General features: G+C 41.4%; 1 protein-coding gene across 3 annotated transcripts in view; it reads left to right on the top strand.

The window, feature by feature from the left end:
• Positions 1-18,873, top strand: part of Nt5c (5' nucleotidase C) — a 141,751-nt gene that overhangs the window by 38,684 nt on the left and 84,194 nt on the right. The gene's annotated exons all lie outside the window — the stretch shown is intronic.

The raw sequence follows: 18,873 nt of genomic DNA, 5'->3' as shown, positions 1-18,873 counted from the left end.
GGAATTCTTCAGCTTCGCCATGCCTTATCACACTGTGTATGCCACTACAATTCTTAAATCTCTCAAACCAACCTTTGCCTTAAATTCACCAATATGAGCACTAGTTCCAGGCATTTTTTCCTGTTCACCTGGGTGTTAGTTGACTGGTGTGGGTTGCATCCTGGGGGACAAGATTAAGGACCCCAATGGAAATAAGTTAGTTCTAGATGACACACTGACTTTCTTGGGTTATCCTGGGTGGCTAACCCTCTGGGGTTAATTGTTTCTCAGTATTCTCAATCAGCCACACCAACAACAGTCTCTCCACATCTTCAAGTAGTACAGCTGACCGTGGTGCAGCAACAGCTGACAGTAGTGCAGCAGCAGCAGCAGCAGCTGATGGTAGTGCAGCAACAGCTGACAGTAGTGCAGCAGCAGCAGCTGACAGTGGTGCAGAAGCAGCTGACCATGGGACAATAATATTTCTCACCCTTTTTACCACAGGGTTAGCACTAGAAGCTTTCTTGGGGCCCATGGTGGCTAATTTAGTGATTACAAACACTAAAAACACTGGAATAATAAAAAATATATCGCAGGTACACGTGAAATCAATCGCAACGGCTTGTAAACATTAGCACACTGAGTCTTGGAGTGGCTGGGCCCACTCAGGCCATGCTCCAGCCGCATGGACATGTTCAGGACAAAAGCCATTAGATGAGTTTTTCGCCATTGGTAGAGTCAATATTTTTATGCCAAAGAGTGCCGTTAGACGAATTTGGCATTAGTCGATGCTGCCGTTGGTTGGGGGCCCATTGTGTTGTTCATTGTGTAGGAACAACCTTCAACTTCAGGTATTCATATCTTGGTAAGTAATGACACAGTTTTCATTGTTTCATTACCACCAGAAATATGAGCTCTTTTTTTCAGAAGAAATTTCTTTTTCTGTTTGAAAAATTATAGCACTGGAGCTTTTAATTGGATAGGTAGGGGGGGGGGGCAGTTGAAAGATGATTCTTTTTCCCAGAGATGACCCCCGGAACAGTCGGCTAACACTTGGGTGACTGTTTACTTCCTTGAGAAGGTGCAGCAGGTGTAAGGAAACTCCCAGTCATTGACAATTTCCAAAATTACAGGCATAAGATATACATATACAGTGGAACCTCGACTTACAAGTTTAATCTGTTCCGTGACCTAGCTTATAACTCAATTAGCTCGTATATCAAATTGATTTTCTTCATTTAAATTAACTGTAATGCCATTAATCCGTTTCAGCGGAATTCCTGCTCTCAGGAGACAGGACGGAATACTTCAATATGAGGCTAATATCAACTCATTGGCTTATGTATCTCTCACAATTCATCTAATATGATATAATAAACAATATTAATAACATAGAAACATGATATACAGGTACCATCCGATATACGACCACTCGACTTAAGACTGTGCGTCTGGCAGCAGGGCTGCCAGATGCATGGTCAGACACAGCAGTATAATGTGATCCTCTATTGACAACATTTCACCCACACAAGTAGAGGTGGTAGTAGTAGTAGTAGTTACACATGTGGTGGAAAAGTCAGTTGGTACATGAGAAAGATAGGTTACAAAAGCTGTGGCTTGGGTAGCATAAAAAGTAGAAAGGAGGAACACTGCAGCAGGCCTGTTGGCCCAGACTGGGCATGCCTTCTCAAATCCATCCATCCATATACATTTGTCCAACCTCTTTTTTATCCTACCCAAGCTTTTATATAGTAGCAATTATGTGATGTGGAAAAAGACACTTATGTACAGTTCAGGATATTTATTAAAGGAAACATTTTGCCATGAGTGGCTTCTTCAGTATTAGGACTGAAGAAGCCACGAGTGGCTTCTAGTTATGTCGTAGAATCTGTATTGATAAAGCAACTGGATGGCGAAACGTCTACAATAAAGATAACCAGATGTTGCACATGTGTCTTAACTTTTATCTTGTCGGTATTGTATACCTTTCTTGCACAGCTTGTCAGACACTGCAACATCATGGAATCTTGGTTCAGAGGACATCTACATGACCTTCTTCACAGCTACTACAACTAACCTATCGCTTTGGGTATGATCTACTTCCACTGGGGAATCCCGCCTACCAGTGACTATGCCCTCCTCTGCTACACGTCTCTATCCACTGACACCTATATGAACACCAGCCTCCTTGCCTGTGCTCCAGAATCTCTACAATCACGGTGCTCGTCACACCAGCTCCAAGGCTGAGGGACTGATTACCTCATCTTTTGTATATAGTTCTACTGTCTTCTAGTTATGTCCTAGAATCTATATTGATAAAGTCACTGGATGGCAAAACGTCTACAATAAAAATAACCAGAAGTTGCACCTGTGTTGTAACTTTCATCCTTTTTCCACATCACATAATTGCTACTACATAAAGGATATGTAGGTTGGTAGACAGCAACCACCCAGGGAAGTACTACCGTCCTGCCAGATGACTGTGAAACAAAAACCTGTAACTGTTTTGCATGATGGTAGGATTGCTGGTTTCTTTTTCTGTCTCATAAACACGCTAAGATAACAGGGATATCTTGCTACTCCTACTTACACTTTGGTCACACTTCACAGACACGCACATGCATATATATATATACATACATCTAGGTTTTTCTCCTTTTTCTAAATAGCTCTTGTTCTTTTTTATTTCTTCTATTGTCCATGGGGAAGTGGAAAAGAATCTTTCCTCCGTAAGCCATGCGTGTCGTATGAGGCGACTAAAATGCCGGGAGCAATGGGCTAGTAACCCCTTCTCCTGTATACAATTACTAAAAAAGAGAAGAAGAAAAACTTTATAAAACTGGGTTGCTTAAATGTGCGTGGATGTAGTGCGGATGACAAGAAACAGATGATTGCTGATGTTATGAATGAAAAGAAGTTGGATGTCCTGGCCCTAAGCGAAACAAAGCTGAAGGGGGTAGGAGAGTTTCAGTGGGGGGAAATAAATGGGATTAAATCTGGAGTATCTGAGAGAGTTAGAGCAAAGGAAGGGGTAGCAGTAATGTTAAATGATCAGTTATGGAAGGAGAAAAGAGAATATGAATGTGTAAATTCAAGAATTATGTGGATTAAAGTAAAGGTTGGATGCGAGAAGTGGGTCATAATAAGCGTGTATGCACCTGGAGAAGAGAGGAATGCAGAGGAGAGAGAGAGATTTTGGGAGATGTTAAGTGAATGTATAGGAGCCTTTGAACCAAGTGAGAGAGTAATTGTGGTAGGGGACTTGAATGCTAAAGTAGGAGAAACTTTTAGAGAGGGTGTGGTAGGTAAGTTTGGGGTGCCAGGTGTAAATGATAATGGGAGCCCTTTGATTGAACTTTGTATAGAAAGGGGTTTAGTTATAGGTAATACATATTTTAAGAAAAAGAGGATAAATAAGTATACACGATATGATGTAGGGCGAAATGACAGTAGTTTGTTGGATTATGTATTGGTAGATAAAAGACTGTTGAGTAGACTTCAGGATGTACATGTTTATAGAGGGGCCACAGATATATCAGATCACTTTCTAGTTGTAGCTACACTGAGAGTAAAAGGTAGATGGGATACAAGGAGAATAGAAGCATCAGGGAAGAGAGAGGTGAAGGTTTATAAACTAAAAGAGGAGGCAGTTAGGGTAAGATATAAACAGCTATTGGAGGATAGATGGGCTAATGAGAGCATAGGCAATGGGGTCGAAGAGGTATGGGGTAGGTTTAAAAATGTAGTGTTAGAGTGTTCAGCAGAAGTTTGTGGTTACAGGAAAGTGGGTGCAGGAGGGAAGAGGAGCGATTGGTGGAATGATGATGTAAAGAGAGTAGTAAGGGAGAAAAAGTTAGCATATGAGAAGTTTTTACAAAGTAGAAGTGATGCAAGGAGGGAAGAGTATATGGAGAAAAAGAGAGAAGTTAAGAGAGTGGTGAAGCAATGTAAAAAGAGAGCAAATGAGAGAGTGGGTGAGATGTTATCAACAAATTTTGTTGAAAATAAGAAAAAGTTTTGGAGTGAGATTAACAAGTTAAGAAAGCCTAGAGAACAAATGGATTTGTCAGTTAAAAATAGGAGAGGAGAGTTATTAAATGGAGAGGTAGAGGTATTGGGAAGATGGAAGGAATATTTTGAGGAATTGTTAAATGTTGATGAAGATAGGGAAGCTGTGATTTCGTGTATAGGGCAAGGAGGAATAACATCTTGTAGGAGTGAGGAAGAGCCAGTTGTGAGTGTGGGGGAAGTTCGTGAGGCAGTAGGTAAAATGAAAGGGGGTAAGGCAGCCGGGATTGATGGGATAAAGATAGAAATGTTAAAAGCAGGTGGGGATATAGTTTTGGAGTGGTTGGTGCAATTATTTAATAAATGTATGGAAGAGGGTAAGGTACCTAGGGATTGGCAGAGAGCATGCATAGTTCCTTTGTATAAAGGCAAAGGGGATAAAAGAGAGTGCAAAAATTATAGGGGGATAAGTCTGTTGAGTGTACCTGGTAAAGTGTATGGTAGAGTTATAATTGAAAGAATTAAGAGTAAGACGGAGAATAGGATAGCAGATGAACAAGGAGGCTTTAGGAAAGGTAGGGGGTGTGTGGACCAGGTGTTTACAGTGAAACATATAAGTGAACAGTATTTAGATAAGGCTAAAGAGGTCTTTGTGGCATTTATGGATTTGGAAAAGGCGTATGACAGGGTGGATAGGGGGGCAATGTGGCAGATGTTGCAAGTGTATGGTGTAGGAGGTAGGTTACTGAAAGCAGTGAAGAGTTTTTACGAGGATAGTGAGGCTCAAGTTAGAGTATGTAGGAAAGAGGGAAATTTTTTCCCAGTAAAAGTAGGCCTTAGACAAGGATGTGTGATGTCACCGTGGTTGTTTAATATATTTATAGATGGGGTTGTAAGAGAAGTAAATGCGAGGGTCTTGGCAAGAGGCGTGGAGTTAAAAGATAAAGAATCACACACAAAGTGGGAGTTGTCACAGCTGCTCTTTGCCGATGACACTGTGCTCTTGGGAGATTCTGAAGAGAAGTTGCAGAGATTGGTGGATGAATTTGGTAGGGTGTGCAAAAGAAGAAAATTAAAGGTGAATACAGGAAAGAGTAAGGTTATGAGGATAACAAAAAGATTAGGTGATGAAAGATTGAATATCAGATTGGAGGGAGAGAGTATGGAGGAGGTGAACGTATTCAGATATTTGGGAGTGGACGTGTCAGCGGATGGGTCTATGAAAGATGAGGTGAATCATAGAATTGATGAGGGAAAAAGAGTGAGTGGTGCACTTAGGAGTCTGTGGAGACAAAGAACTTTGTCCTTGGAGGCAAAGAGGGGAATGTATGAGAGTATAGTTTTACCAACGCTCTTATATGGGTGTGAAGCGTGGGTGATGAATGTTGCAGCGAGGAGAAGGCTGGAGGCAGTGGAGATGTCATGTCTGAGGGCAATGTGTGGTGTGAATATAATGCAGAGAATTCGTAGTTTGGAAGTTAGGAGGAGGTGCGGGATTACCAAAACTGTTGTCCAGAGGGCTGAGGAAGGGTTGTTGAGGTGGTTCGGACATGTAGAGAGAATGGAGCGAAACAGAATGACTTCAAGAGTGTATCAGTCTGTAGTGGAAGGAAGGCGGGGTAGGGGTCGGCCTAGGAAGGGTTGGAGGGAGGGGGTAAAGGAGGTTTTGTGTGCGAGGGGCTTGGACTTCCAGCAGGCATGCGTGAGCGTGTTTGATAGGAGTGAATGGAGACAAATGGTTTTTAATACTTGACGTGCTGTTGGAGTGTGAGCAAAGTAACATTTATGAAGGGATTCAGGGAAACCGGCAGGCCGGACTTGAGTCCTGGAGATGGGAAGTACAGTGCCTGCACTCTGAAGGAGGGGTGTTAATGTTGCAGTTTAAAAACTGTAGTGTAAAGCACCCTTCTGGCAAGACAGTGATGGAGTGAATGATGGTGAAAGTTTTTCTTTTTCGGGCCACCCTGCCTTGGTGGGAATCGGCCGGTGTGATAATAAAAAAAAAAAAATAAAGGATATGCCCAGTTTGGACCAACAGGCCTGCTGCAGTGTTCCTCCTTTCTTATGCTCTTATATAATAGAGAAGGGACACTGAAACATGCCTTCTCAAATGCATCCATATACATTTGTCCAACCTATTTTTGTGCTACCCAAGCCATAGCTTTTGTAACCTTTCTCGTGTACCAGCTGTCAGTGTTCTCGGAAATTGTTGGAATTAGCGTAAGAATAGAACATTTTGTCGGCTGCTCTCTCTTGCTTGCGCCAGTACTTCTACCCAGAAGGTTCCTGTATATCAACATCAGTTATTGTAATGATTTTATTTTATTATTTTTGTATTTCATGTTATGCTTTATTTTTTGTTCTGTTAGTACTGTAATTAATTAATCGTAATTAATCTCTTCCTGAGAGTGTGACTAGACCCGAATCTGACAATTTCCAAGTTCATTTTTCCCTATAAGAAATAATGGAAATCCGATTAATCCATTCCAAATACCCAAAAGTATTAAAAATAAATATTTTTTTTTACATGAAGTATACATATACCTACACAGAAAACAATGAGACATGCAGAATAAAACAATAAAATAACACCTATCTTTAATGAAGACTTGTTGATGAGTGATGAGATGGGAGGAGAGGATGGAGATGCAGTATTGTTTGGAAGGGGAATCCCCCTCCAGAATGACTTCAGGTACCAAGTCCTTTTCCAGGGTTACTTCTCTTCTTTGTTTTTTTAATGCCACTAGGACCAGCTTGAGAATCACTGGACCCCTGTCGCTCAAAATGTGTTCCACAGAGGTTTGTATCTAGCATTTCATTAAAATTTCCTTAAAATGGAACAGAACATTGTCATTGCATATGTTATCAACACGGCCTGCAACATCTTTGTCAGGGTGATGTTCATCCATAAATGTTTGCACCTCACTCCACTTTACACAAATGTCCTTCATCTTTGAAGTAGGTACCTTCCTCCATCTCTCTTCCTCCTCCTCTGAAGCAATTTCCTGAGCTGTGGTCTGTTGCTGTTGCAGATGAAGGCCTGGTAGCTCTTCAGTGGTTAGCTCTTCATTGTGGTCCTCCACCAACTCTTCCACATCCTCGCCACTCACATCCAACCCCTTGGAAGTCCCCAATGCCACAATATTTTCCACAACTGCCATAGGCTTGTCAGGGTAAGCCTCAAACCCTTCAAAATACCTTTCTTGGACACATTCTGGCCACAATTTTCTCCAGGCAGAGTTCAGAGTCCAGGAAGTCACTCTCTCCCAAGCCTTACCTATAAGGTTTATGCAGTGGAGAATACTGAAGTGATCTGTCCAAAACTCTCTTAGGGTCAAGTGAGTGTCTGAGGTCACATCAAAGCACCTTTGAAACATTGCTTTGGTGTACAATTTTTTGAAGTTTGAAATGATCTGCTGGCCCATGGGCTGGATGTGAGGAGTGGTATTAGGGAGCAAGAACTTCACTGTGATGAAATGAAACTCCTCCACCATTTGCTCATCCAAGTCTAAAGGATGAGCAGGTGCATTGTCCATTACCAGGAGGCACTTGAGTTCCAAATTATTTTCCAGGAGGTATGTCTTCACACTGGGGACAAACACTTCCTTGAACCAATCAAGGAAAATGTCCCTTGTGACCCATGCCTTACTGTTTGACTTCCACATCACACACAATTTACTCTTGGCAACACTGTTTTTCTTGAACACACTGGAATTTTCAGAGTGATACACTAGTAAAGGCTTCACTTTGAAATCCCCACTAGCATTACTACAAAACATGAGAGTTAGCCTGTCTTTCATAGGCTAGTGTTCTGGGAGTACCTTTTCCTCCTGCGTGCTGTAGGTCCTCTTTGGCATTTTCTTCCAAAAGAGGCCTGTTTCATAATAGTCGAACACTTGTTGGTTGGAGTTTGAATTGTTCACCCTCTATGTACCGCTTGAATTCCTGAACGTATTTTTCAGCCACATATTTGTCAGAACTTGCAGCCTCGCCATGCCATACTACACTGTGTATGCCACTACACTTCTTAAATCTCTCAAACCAGCCTTTGCTGGCCTGCAATTCACTAACATCAATCACTAGTTCTAGGCATTTTTTTTTTAAGAGATCCGCATGCAACTGCCTTGCCTTTACACAAATTATTGACTGCATAACACTATCTCCTGATCATTGTTTCTCGTTAACCCACACCAACAACGAAGTCCCCACATCTTCCAGTATTTGCGATCTCTGTTTTGTAAGCATATTTGCACCTTTTGCAACAACAGCTTCCTTGATTTTCTTTTTCTTGGCCACAGTAGAAGCGATGGTTGTATGGGGTTTGTTATACAACCTGGCAAGCTCTACCACACGTACTCCACTTTCATATTTTGAAATGATGTCTTTCTTGAATTCTATAGTGTTTCTTTCCTTCTTTACCAAAGGGCTGGCACTAGAAGCTTTCTTTAGGCCCATGGTGGCTTATTTAGCAGTTACAAGCACTAGAAAGAATGGAATAACACAAAATTTATTGTATGAATGCATGGGATTGTGCTCACTGGCTGATAAACAATGACACACTGGCTGTAAATGGTGTGTCGGGCCTCGTGGACACGTTTGGGACAAGTGACTACAGTATTTCCGAGCTCAGTGACGATCACCGAGCCAATATTTTGACAGAAAAAGTCACTATTTCCGAATACATGTATTAGGAAATCCGACAAATACAAAATCCACTTGCATAAAACAATGTGCTCGAATTCACTTGGAATGTAAGAAAATGCATGAACAGAAAAGTACAATGGAATTAAATGGTATAAAATACCTACACAATGGAAAAATAAAAACATAAGCAGTATAATGTGATCCTTTATTGACAATGTATATATAGGAAGGAGTCAGGTGGAGAATGCTGGGTAGGTTGGATCTGAACCTGCATGTGACAATCTTCCGATAGGGTGATAGAAGTTAGGACCTTAGGTATCTTTAACCCTTTCAGGGTCCAGAGGCCAAATTTCAAAGGGTGTACCAGTGCCCAAGAATTTTCAAAAAATAGTTATTTTTTCTTATGAAATGGTAGAGAATCTTTTTCTGAAGGTAATAAAACAAAGTACAAAATTTGATGGAAAATAGATGAAATTATGCTCTTGCGAATTTTGATGTGTCAGCGATATTTACGCATCGGCGGTTTTGCAGACTTTTACTCCCATTTTGGGCCAATTACATTATTCCAGTCGACCAAATTCTTAGCTATTTCACTAGTATTACTTCTGTTCTATCAATTGAGGACAAGAATTCACCAAGTCAACTGTTTCAACTACAAAATAGTGATCGGAAATTGGTAATTTGGCCAATTTAATGCAAAGTTCAAAATACTGCAATTTCAAAATAGGGTCCAGAATAAACAATGCAGGCATTCCTGGCACTAAACTAACATTTCCTCTGTTCATTAGTTATGTTTTCAGGCTTTACTAATGAATTCCATTTTTATTTTTTATTCACATAATGAATTTTTATTCAAACCAAAAAATAAAAGATTTACTGTTTGCAATATTGTAATAATTGTATAAATAATATCAGCACATTTGTGAATGTATATTAGACCCACCAGCAGGCGTGTATTAGACGTGTGAGGTCATTTGTTTACTCTTGAACATCGGCAAAAATTTAACATTTCCGCTAGTTTGAGCTCAGTTTCACGCCATTTCCAGTACTAAAACTAATCAAAACCATCTCTATTTCTGTAATATATCTTCCATTCTATCAAATGAGACCAAGAAATCGCAGATACAACTATAAAAAACATACGAAAAAACACTGCGAAGTCACTGTTTTAACCCTTTCAGGGTTTCAGCCGTACTAGTACGGCTTACGTGCAGGGGTTTTTGACGTACTAGTACGCATAAATTCTAGCACCGTCAAATCTCGCGGGAAAAGGCTGGTAGGCCTAGGTGTGAGAGAATGGGTCTGTGTGGTGGGCTTGCACAGTATGAAAAAAATCTGGGACCCAGTGGTGCATTGTGGGAACACCATCTTTGTAAACAATGTCCACCATGCCTCGCGGTAAGAAGTTCCTCACCCCTCGGCGAATTGGGACACTTTTGTTCCCCAGTGACAGTTCTAATACAGATGGAAGTGCCAGTGAAGATGAGTTTCAATGTTTTGGTGAGGTTTTGACCGGAACTAATGACCATAATATCGGTAATAGTGAGGAAAGCCCAGACGACCCTCAACCTTCCACCTCTGGTGCTGGGCCGTCTTGTTCACGTTCAGTTGTACCAGAATCAAAGAGGAAACTCCTATTTTCCCAAATCCCAGACTCAGATGTGAGCATTTGTGATGATAGTGATAGTGAATATGAACTACAAGCTCTTGAAACTAGTTCCAGTAGTGATAGTGAAGTGCAGTATTCCCCAGTGAAGCGTCAGTATATACGACGATATATGCGCTCTGGTAGTGTGCCATATGCTATTCCAAGGGGAAGGAGTACATCTCGGAGTACATCCCGTGGCTGTACAACAGGAACAGACCGTGAAAATGACGATGATAGTGTTGCAATTGGGATGGAAAATGTGCATGGTGGTGGTAGTGGTGGTGGTGCCGGCCGTGAGTCACCAGCAGTGGACCATGCTGCCACCCACGCTGCCACCCACGCCGCTGCCTCAGCTGATCTACAACAAAGGCCACCATCCCCCACCCACCCACCACACCAGCCTCCACAACCACAACCTCCACAACCAAAACCACCTGTCATTGTCCAGTACCCACCAGCAGACCACACCTGGGATTGGCAGGAAGCTGTCAATTTTGTTCCAAATCCCCACCAGTTTGATGACAGCCAAAGTGGAATATGGCCATCCTGTACACTTGGGAACAATGCCAGTGAACTGGAATGTTTCGAGTTATTCTTTGATGAACCAGTGATGGAAAGTATTGTCATGGAAAGCAACACATACTACGAGTACACCATGGCAAACACAATACTTTCACCAAAATCACGTCTACACCAGTGGAAGGAGACAACTGTGGCTGAGATGTATCTTTTCTTTGCCACAATAATGCTTATGCCATATGTGTACAAGCACAGTGTGAAATCATACTGGTCAACAGACCGCCTGATTGCAACCCCAGGTTTCAGTGATATAATGCCAGTGAATCGATTTGTGCTAATGTTACGTATGCTTCACTTCTCAGACAAAACCAGGCCTGACAGAAATGACAGGTTATATAAGATTAAGCATGTGTTTGTGTATCTGAAAGAGAAATTCAGTATGTATTTTTATCCCTTCAGGAAGCTTGTAATTGACGAGTCTTTGATTCTGTTCAAAGGAAGACTATTTCATAAGAACACAAGAACAAAGGAACACTGCAACAGGCCTACTGACCCATGCAGAGCAGGTCCATGTCCCCCCCCCTCCCCGAATTAGACCAATGACCCCTCCCCCCCTTGGATTAGCCCAATGACCCACCCAGTCTGATCATCTCCACTCAAGGATGGAACACTGCACTAGACCCAGCAACACAAGCTAGTCAGGTCCAATTCACACCCACCCACACCCACTCATGTATTTATCTAACCTATTTTTAAAACTACACAATGTTTTAGCCTGAATAACTGTACTCGGGAGTTTGTTCCACTCATCCACAACTCTATTACCAAACCAGTGCTTTCCTATATCCTTTCTGAATCTGAATTTTTCCAACTTGAAACCATTGCTGCGAGTCCTGTCTTGGCTGGAAATTTTCAGCACGCTATTTACATCCCCTTTATTTATTCCTGTTTTCCATTTATACACCTCGATCATATCCCCCCTAATTCTACGCCTTTCGAGAGAGTGCAAATTCAGGGTCCTCAGTCCTCAGGGAAGATTTCTGATACATGGGATCATCTTTGTCATCCTCCTCTGTACGTTTTCCAGAGCATTTATATCCATTCTGTAATACGGTGACCAGAACTGAGCAGCATAGTCTAAATGAGGCCTAACCAAGGATATATAGAGTTGAAGAACAACCTGAGGACTTCTATTATTTATACTTCTAGATATGAAGCCAAGAATTCTGTTAGCTTTATTGCGAACACTAATGCACTGTTGTCTTGGTTTTAAATTACTGCTAACCAGAACTCCTAAATCCTTTTCGCAATCAGTAGTATTAAGATCTACATCATTTAGTTTATATGTGGCATGGTTATTTACCTGACCAACATTTAGAACTTTGCATTTGTCAATATTAAACTGCATCTGCCACTTCTCTGACCATTGCATCAGTCTATTCAAATCATCCTGGAGTGCTCTAGTGTCCTCATTAGAATGAATTGGACGGCCTATTTTGGTGTCATCAGCAGATTTGCTTATGTCGCTATTTATTCCCTCATCTATGTCGTTTATGTAAATTGTGAACAACAATGGGCCTAACACTGACCCCTGAGGAACACCGCCTGTGACGTGCCCCCACTCTGATTTCTCCCCATTTATGCAAACTCTCTGCTGTCTATTTGTCAGTCATGCCTCTACCCAGGAAAAAATTTCTCCTATTCCGTGTGCCTTAAGTTTCCTCAATAGCTTCTGGTGTGGAACTATATCGAAAGCCTTACTGAAGCCCATGTACACAATATCATATTCATTACCATGATCTACCTCCTCAAACACCTTAGTGAAAAAAGTTAGTAAATTCGTAAGACAGGAACGCCCCTTTGTAAAACTAGTGAAAAAAGTTAGTAAATTCGTAAGACAGGAACGCCCCTTTGTAAAACCGTGTTCAGATTCATTAATCAATCTGTGCCTGTCAAGATGGCTACGAATTGCTTCGGCAATTATTGATTCCATAAATTTTCCCACTACGGAGGTAAGGCTTATTGGTCTATAGTTCGAAGCCAAGGACCTGTCACCTGCCTTGTAAATAGGTATTACATTTGCCATTTTCCACTTATCAGGCACTATGCCAGTTTGTAGTGATATGTTAAAAAGATTAGCCAAAGGTATGCTAAGTTCCTCTTTACATTCCTTTAACACCCTTGCAAACAGTTCATCAGGGCCTGGGGATTTGTTAGGTTTTAGTTTCTCTATTTGTCTGAGGACCATGTCACTAGTTACCGCAATCGTACATAGTTTATTATCATCCTGTTCTACATAATCTATTTCAGGAATATCGCTAGTATTTTCCTTATCACTGTCAGTGATCTGACCAGAGTTACTCTTAAGTGGGCCAGTCTTGTCCCTAATCTTACTTCTATATACCTGAAAGAATCCTTTAGGGTTAATCTTTGAATCCCTTGCGACCTTAGCCTCGTAATCCCTTTTTGCTTTTCTTATTCCTTTCTTTATTTCTCTCTAATTGAATAAATTGATTTCTTAACTGCCCATCCTCTCTTTTGATACGTCTATATATGCCTCTCTTTTGACCAATGCGATGTTTTAATCTATTGTTCATCCATTTGGGATCATTTGTGTTTGATCTAATTTCCCTACTCGGAACAAAAGTTGTCTGGGCAGCTAGAACTATGCTCTGAAAAACGCCATATTGGCAACCAAGATCACCTACCTGACCCATAGTCAGGACATCCCAATTTAGCCCACCCAGGTAATTTTTCAGTCCCATGAAGTCGGCCAAGCGAAAATCTGGGACAGAGATTTGATTGCAGTTATCTGGGTAATTCCATGATATATTAAAACTAAGTGATTTGTGATCACTTTCCCCAAGCTCATCATTAACCTCAAGATTATTAATTAGTGAATCTTTGTTGGCAAGAACCAAGTCAAGCTGATTGTTTCCTCTAGTTGGTTCCATCACAACCTGTTCTAAAAAGCAATCCTGAACCATATCAAGAAAGTCACTAGACTCAAGATTTCCTGTCATATTGTTCCAATCAATTTGTCTAAAGTTAAAATCTCCCATTATAACAATGTTTTCATATCTAGATGCCTTATGAATTTCGTCCCATAACAGCTTACTGCCATCCCTATCAAGGTTTGGGGGCCTATAAATCACACCCAAAATTGATTTGTCATGTCCCTCGAGAAACTGTAGCCAAACAGATTCTGTGTTCGATGTCTAATCTTATATCATGTCTAAGACAACAATTTAAATTTTCTCTGACATACATCGCTACCCCACCACCCTTCCTGTTGACCCTGTCAGTGTGTAATAGTTTATAACCCTGTATGTTGCATTCAGAAGGCATTTCTCTATCTTTCAGGTTGAACCAGGTCTCTGTTATACCAATAATATCTATGTTACCTACACTTGCAAGTAATCTTAGCTCATCTATGTTATTTCTTAGACTCCTACTATTTGTATAGTAAACTTTAAGGGAGCTAGTCCCTCGTTGCCCTCTACTATCCCTCTTTGTTTGTTGATCAATTGATTTGCCTTACTAGCAACTTTATTTTGAATATTGTCTTTTAAACATATCCCTGAGGTATCCCGGTAATAACTGCTGTTTTTAACCCTAATGCTGCAGCCTGATTGTTTCCCAATCAGGCTAGGGAGGTAGGTAGGTAGGTGGTTGTAGTAGTCGTCCAAGTCGGACCGAAACATCGTCATAAGCTCCTCTCTTCTATGTGCGGGTTATTTGTGTATCGTTTCAGTCACGATATTGCGCCTTTTCTTGTTATTCAAAATGGTAAAGCAAGAGTATTATTACATGTAGAAGAATACGTTCATACTAATTAATAATAATAATTTTTTTTTTTTTCAACAAGTCGGCTGTCTCCCACCAAGGCAGGGTGACCCAAAAAAGAAAGAAAATCCCCAAAAAGAAAATACTTTCATCATCATTCAACACTTTCACCACACTCGCACATTATCACTGTTTTTGCAGAGGTGCTCAGAATACAACAGTTTAGAAGCATACACATATAAAGATACACAACATATCCCTCCAAACTGCCAATATCCCAAACCCCTCCTTTAAAGTGCAGGCATTGTACTTCCCATTTCCAGGACTCAAGTCCGACTATATGAAAATAACCGGTTTCCCTGAATCCCTTCACTAAATATTACCCTGCTCACACTCCAACAGATCGTCAGGTCCCAAGTACCATTCGTCTCCATTCACTACTATCTAACACGCTCACGCATGCTTGCTGGAAGTCCAAGCCCCTTGCCCACAAAACCTCCTTTACCCCCTCTCTCCAACCCTTTCGAGGACGACCCCTACCCCGCCTTCCTTCCCCTATAGATTTATATGCTTTCCATGTCATTCTACTTTGATCCATTCTCTCTAAATGACCAAACCACCTCAAGAACCCCTCTTCTGCCCTCTGACTAATACTTTTATTAACTCCACACCTTTTCCTAATTTCCACACTCCGAATTTTCTGCATAATATTTACACCACACATTGCCCTTAAACAGGACATCTCCACTGCCTCCAACCATCTCCTCGCTGCTGCATTTACCACCCAAGCTTCACACCCATATAAGAGTGTTGGTACTACTATACTTTCATACATTCCCTTCTTTGCCTCCATAGATAACGTTTTTTGACTCCACATATACCTCAACGCACCACTCGCCTTTTTTCCCTCATCAATTCTATGATTAACCTCATCCTTCATAAATCCATCCGCCGACACGTCAACTCCCAAGTATCTGAAAACATTCACTTCTTCCATACTACTCCTCCCCAATTTGATATTCAATTTTTCTTTATCTAAATCATTTGACACCCTCATCGCCTTACTCTTTTCTATGTTCACTTTCAACTTTCTACCTTTACACACATTCCCAAACTCATCCACTAACCTTTGCAATTTTTCTTTAGAATCTCCCATAAGCACAGTATCATCAGCAAAAAGTAACTGTGTCAATTCCCATTTTGAATTTGATTCCCCAAAATTTAATCCCACCCCTCTCCCGAACACCCTAGCATTTACTTCCTTTACAACCCCATCTATAAATATATTAAACAACCATGGTGACATTACACATCCCTGTCTATGACCTACTTTTACCGGGAAGTAGTCTCCCTCTCTTCTACACACCCTAACCTGAGCCTCACTATCCTCATAAAAACTCTTTACAGCATTTAATAACTTACCACCTATTCCATATACTTGCAACATCTGCCACATTGCTCCTCTATCCACTCTATCATATGCCTTTTCTAAATCCATAAATGCAATAAAAACTTCACTACATTTATCTAAATACTGTTCACATATATGCTTCAATGTAAACACTTGATCTACACATCCCCTACCCACTCTGAAACCTCCTTGCTCATCCGCAATCCTACATTCTGTCTTACCTCTAATTCTTTCAATTATAACCCTACCGTACACTTTGCCTGGTATACTCAGTAAACTTATTCCTCTTTAATTTTTAGTCTCTTTTGTCCCCTTTCCCTTTATATAAAGGGACTATACATGCTCTCCGCCAATCCCTAGGTACCTTCCCCTCTTTCATACATTTATTAAACAAAAGTACCAACCACTCCAACACTATATCCCCCCCTGCTTTTAACATTTCTGTCATGATCCCATCAGTTCCAGCTGCTTTACCCCCTTTCATTTTACGTAATGCCTCACGTACCTCCCCCACACTTACATTCTGCTCTTCTTCACTCCTAAAAGATGGTATACCTTCCTGACCAGTGCATGAAATTACTGCCTCTGTTTCTTCCTTAACATTTAAAAGTTCCTCAAAATATTCTCGCCATCTACCTAATACCTCCATCTCCCCATCTACTAACTCCCCTACTCTGTTTTTAACTGACTAATCCATACTTTCCCTAGGCTTTCTTAACTTGTTTAACTCACTCCAAAATTTTTTCTTATTTTCATTAAAATTTCTTGACAGTGCCTCTCCCACTCTATCATCTGCTCTCCTTTTGCACTCTCTCACCACTCTCTTTACCTTTCTTTTACTCTAAATATACTCTGCTCTTCTTATAACACTTCTGCTTTGTAAAAACCTCTCATAAGCTACCTTTTTCTCTTTTATCACACCCTTTACTTCATCATTCCACCAATCACTCCTCTTTCCTCCTGCCCCCACCCTCCTATAACCACAAACTTCTGCCCCACATTCTAATACTGCATTTTTAAAACTATTCCAACCCTCTTCAACCCCCCCACTACTCATCTTTGCACTAGCCCACCTTTCTGCCAATAGTCGCTTATATCTCACCCGAACTTCCTCCTCCCTTAATAATAATAATACAGTGGACCCCCGCATACCGATTTTAATCCGTGCAAGAGGGCTCATTGGTATGCGAAATAATCGGTATGCGGATGAATTTTCCCCATAAGAAATAACGGAAATCAAATTAATCCGTGCAAGACACCCAAAAGTATGAAAAAAAAAAAATTACCACGTGAAATATACATTTTCCTACACACAAAGAGAAGGATACATGCACAATAGTAGAGTAGTACATGCACAGTATATATTGTGCATGTACTAGTCTACTAAATGAAGAATAAATGACACTTACCTTTATTGAAGATGCAGCAATGACTGATGAGACACTGTGTCCTGGGAGTGCCTTTTCCTCCTGAGTACTGTAGGTCCTGTTTGGTATTTTCTTCCAGAACATGCCTTATCACACTGTGTATGTCACTACGATTCTTAAATCTCTCAAACCAACCTTTGCTGGCTTTAAATTCACCAATATGAGCACTAGTTCCAGGCATTTTTCCCTGTTCACCTGGGTGTTAGTCGACTGGTGTGGGTTGCATCCTGGGAGACAAGATTAAGGACCCCAATGAAAATAAGTTAGACAGTCTTCGATGACACTGACTTTTTTGGGTTATCCTGGGTGGCAAATCCTCTGGGGTTAATTGTTTCTTGGTATATTCTCAATAAGCCACACCAACAACAGTGCTACAGCAGCAGCAGACGATGCTACAGCAGCAGCAGCAGCAGCTGACAGTGCTACAGCAGCAGCTGACAGTGCTACAGCAGCAGCAGACGATGCTACAGCAGCAGCAGCAGCTGACAGTGCAGCAGCAGCAGCTGTACCACCAATAGTAGCGATGGTTGATTGGGGTTTATTATACAACCTGGCCAGCTCGGAGACACGCACTCCACTTTCATACTTATCAATGATCTTTTTCTTCATCTCTATAGTAATTCTCACCCTTATTGCTGTAGGGTTGGCACTAGAAGCTTTCTTGGGGCCCATGGTCACTTATTTTCCAGATAAAATCACCAAAAACACTGTAATAATACGAAATGTTACGATTGTATGCTTGGATGCTACCGCGGAGGCTGGCTGGTAAACAAAGCCACCAGCGGAACATGTGAGGCTGGCTAAGGCGCACATTGGACGCGTCTCGGACGAACAGCGGTGAGCGGGTTTTTAACCCTTTCAGGGTCCGTCCCGTAGATCTACGGCTGGTCGGTGAGTGTCCAAACCGTAGATCTACGCCAAAATTCTAGCGCCGTCAAATTTAGCGCGAAAGCGCTCATAGGCCTACATATGAGAGAATGGGTCTGCGCCGTGGGTGTGCGCCATAAACAAAAAATCTAGGCGCCTGCATAGCATTGTGGGAACGCCGGCTCAGTCACCCTTGTTCACCATGCCTCGTCGCAAGTCAGCTCTCACTCCCCGGAAAATTGGGACTCTCCTCTTCCTGTCTGATAGTTCTGACACTGATGGAAGTGGAAATGAAGACGAATTCTACGGCTTTGATAAGTTAGTGACCGAAAATAATGACCAGGATATCGATAATAGTGCAGAAAACCCCGACGATCCTCGACCTTCTACCTCTGGTGTGGGCACTCGTGACTCACAGTCGGGTGTTCCTAAACGTAAGAGAAAACTAATATTTTCCCGTGGCCTGGCCTCTGACTTCAGTAATGACGATGATTCTGACGTGGATTGTGATTTTATTGCGCTCGACGATCATTCGAGTAGTGATAGTGAGGAAACATATTCACCAGTGAAGCGTCGGTATGTTC

This window comes from Cherax quadricarinatus, chromosome 17, assembly GCF_038502225.1.
Source record: "Cherax quadricarinatus isolate ZL_2023a chromosome 17, ASM3850222v1, whole genome shotgun sequence".
Taxonomy (NCBI): domain Eukaryota; kingdom Metazoa; phylum Arthropoda; class Malacostraca; order Decapoda; family Parastacidae; genus Cherax; species Cherax quadricarinatus.
Note: the sequence above shows the minus strand (reverse complement) of the source record. Positions and strands in the feature narration are given on the sequence as shown.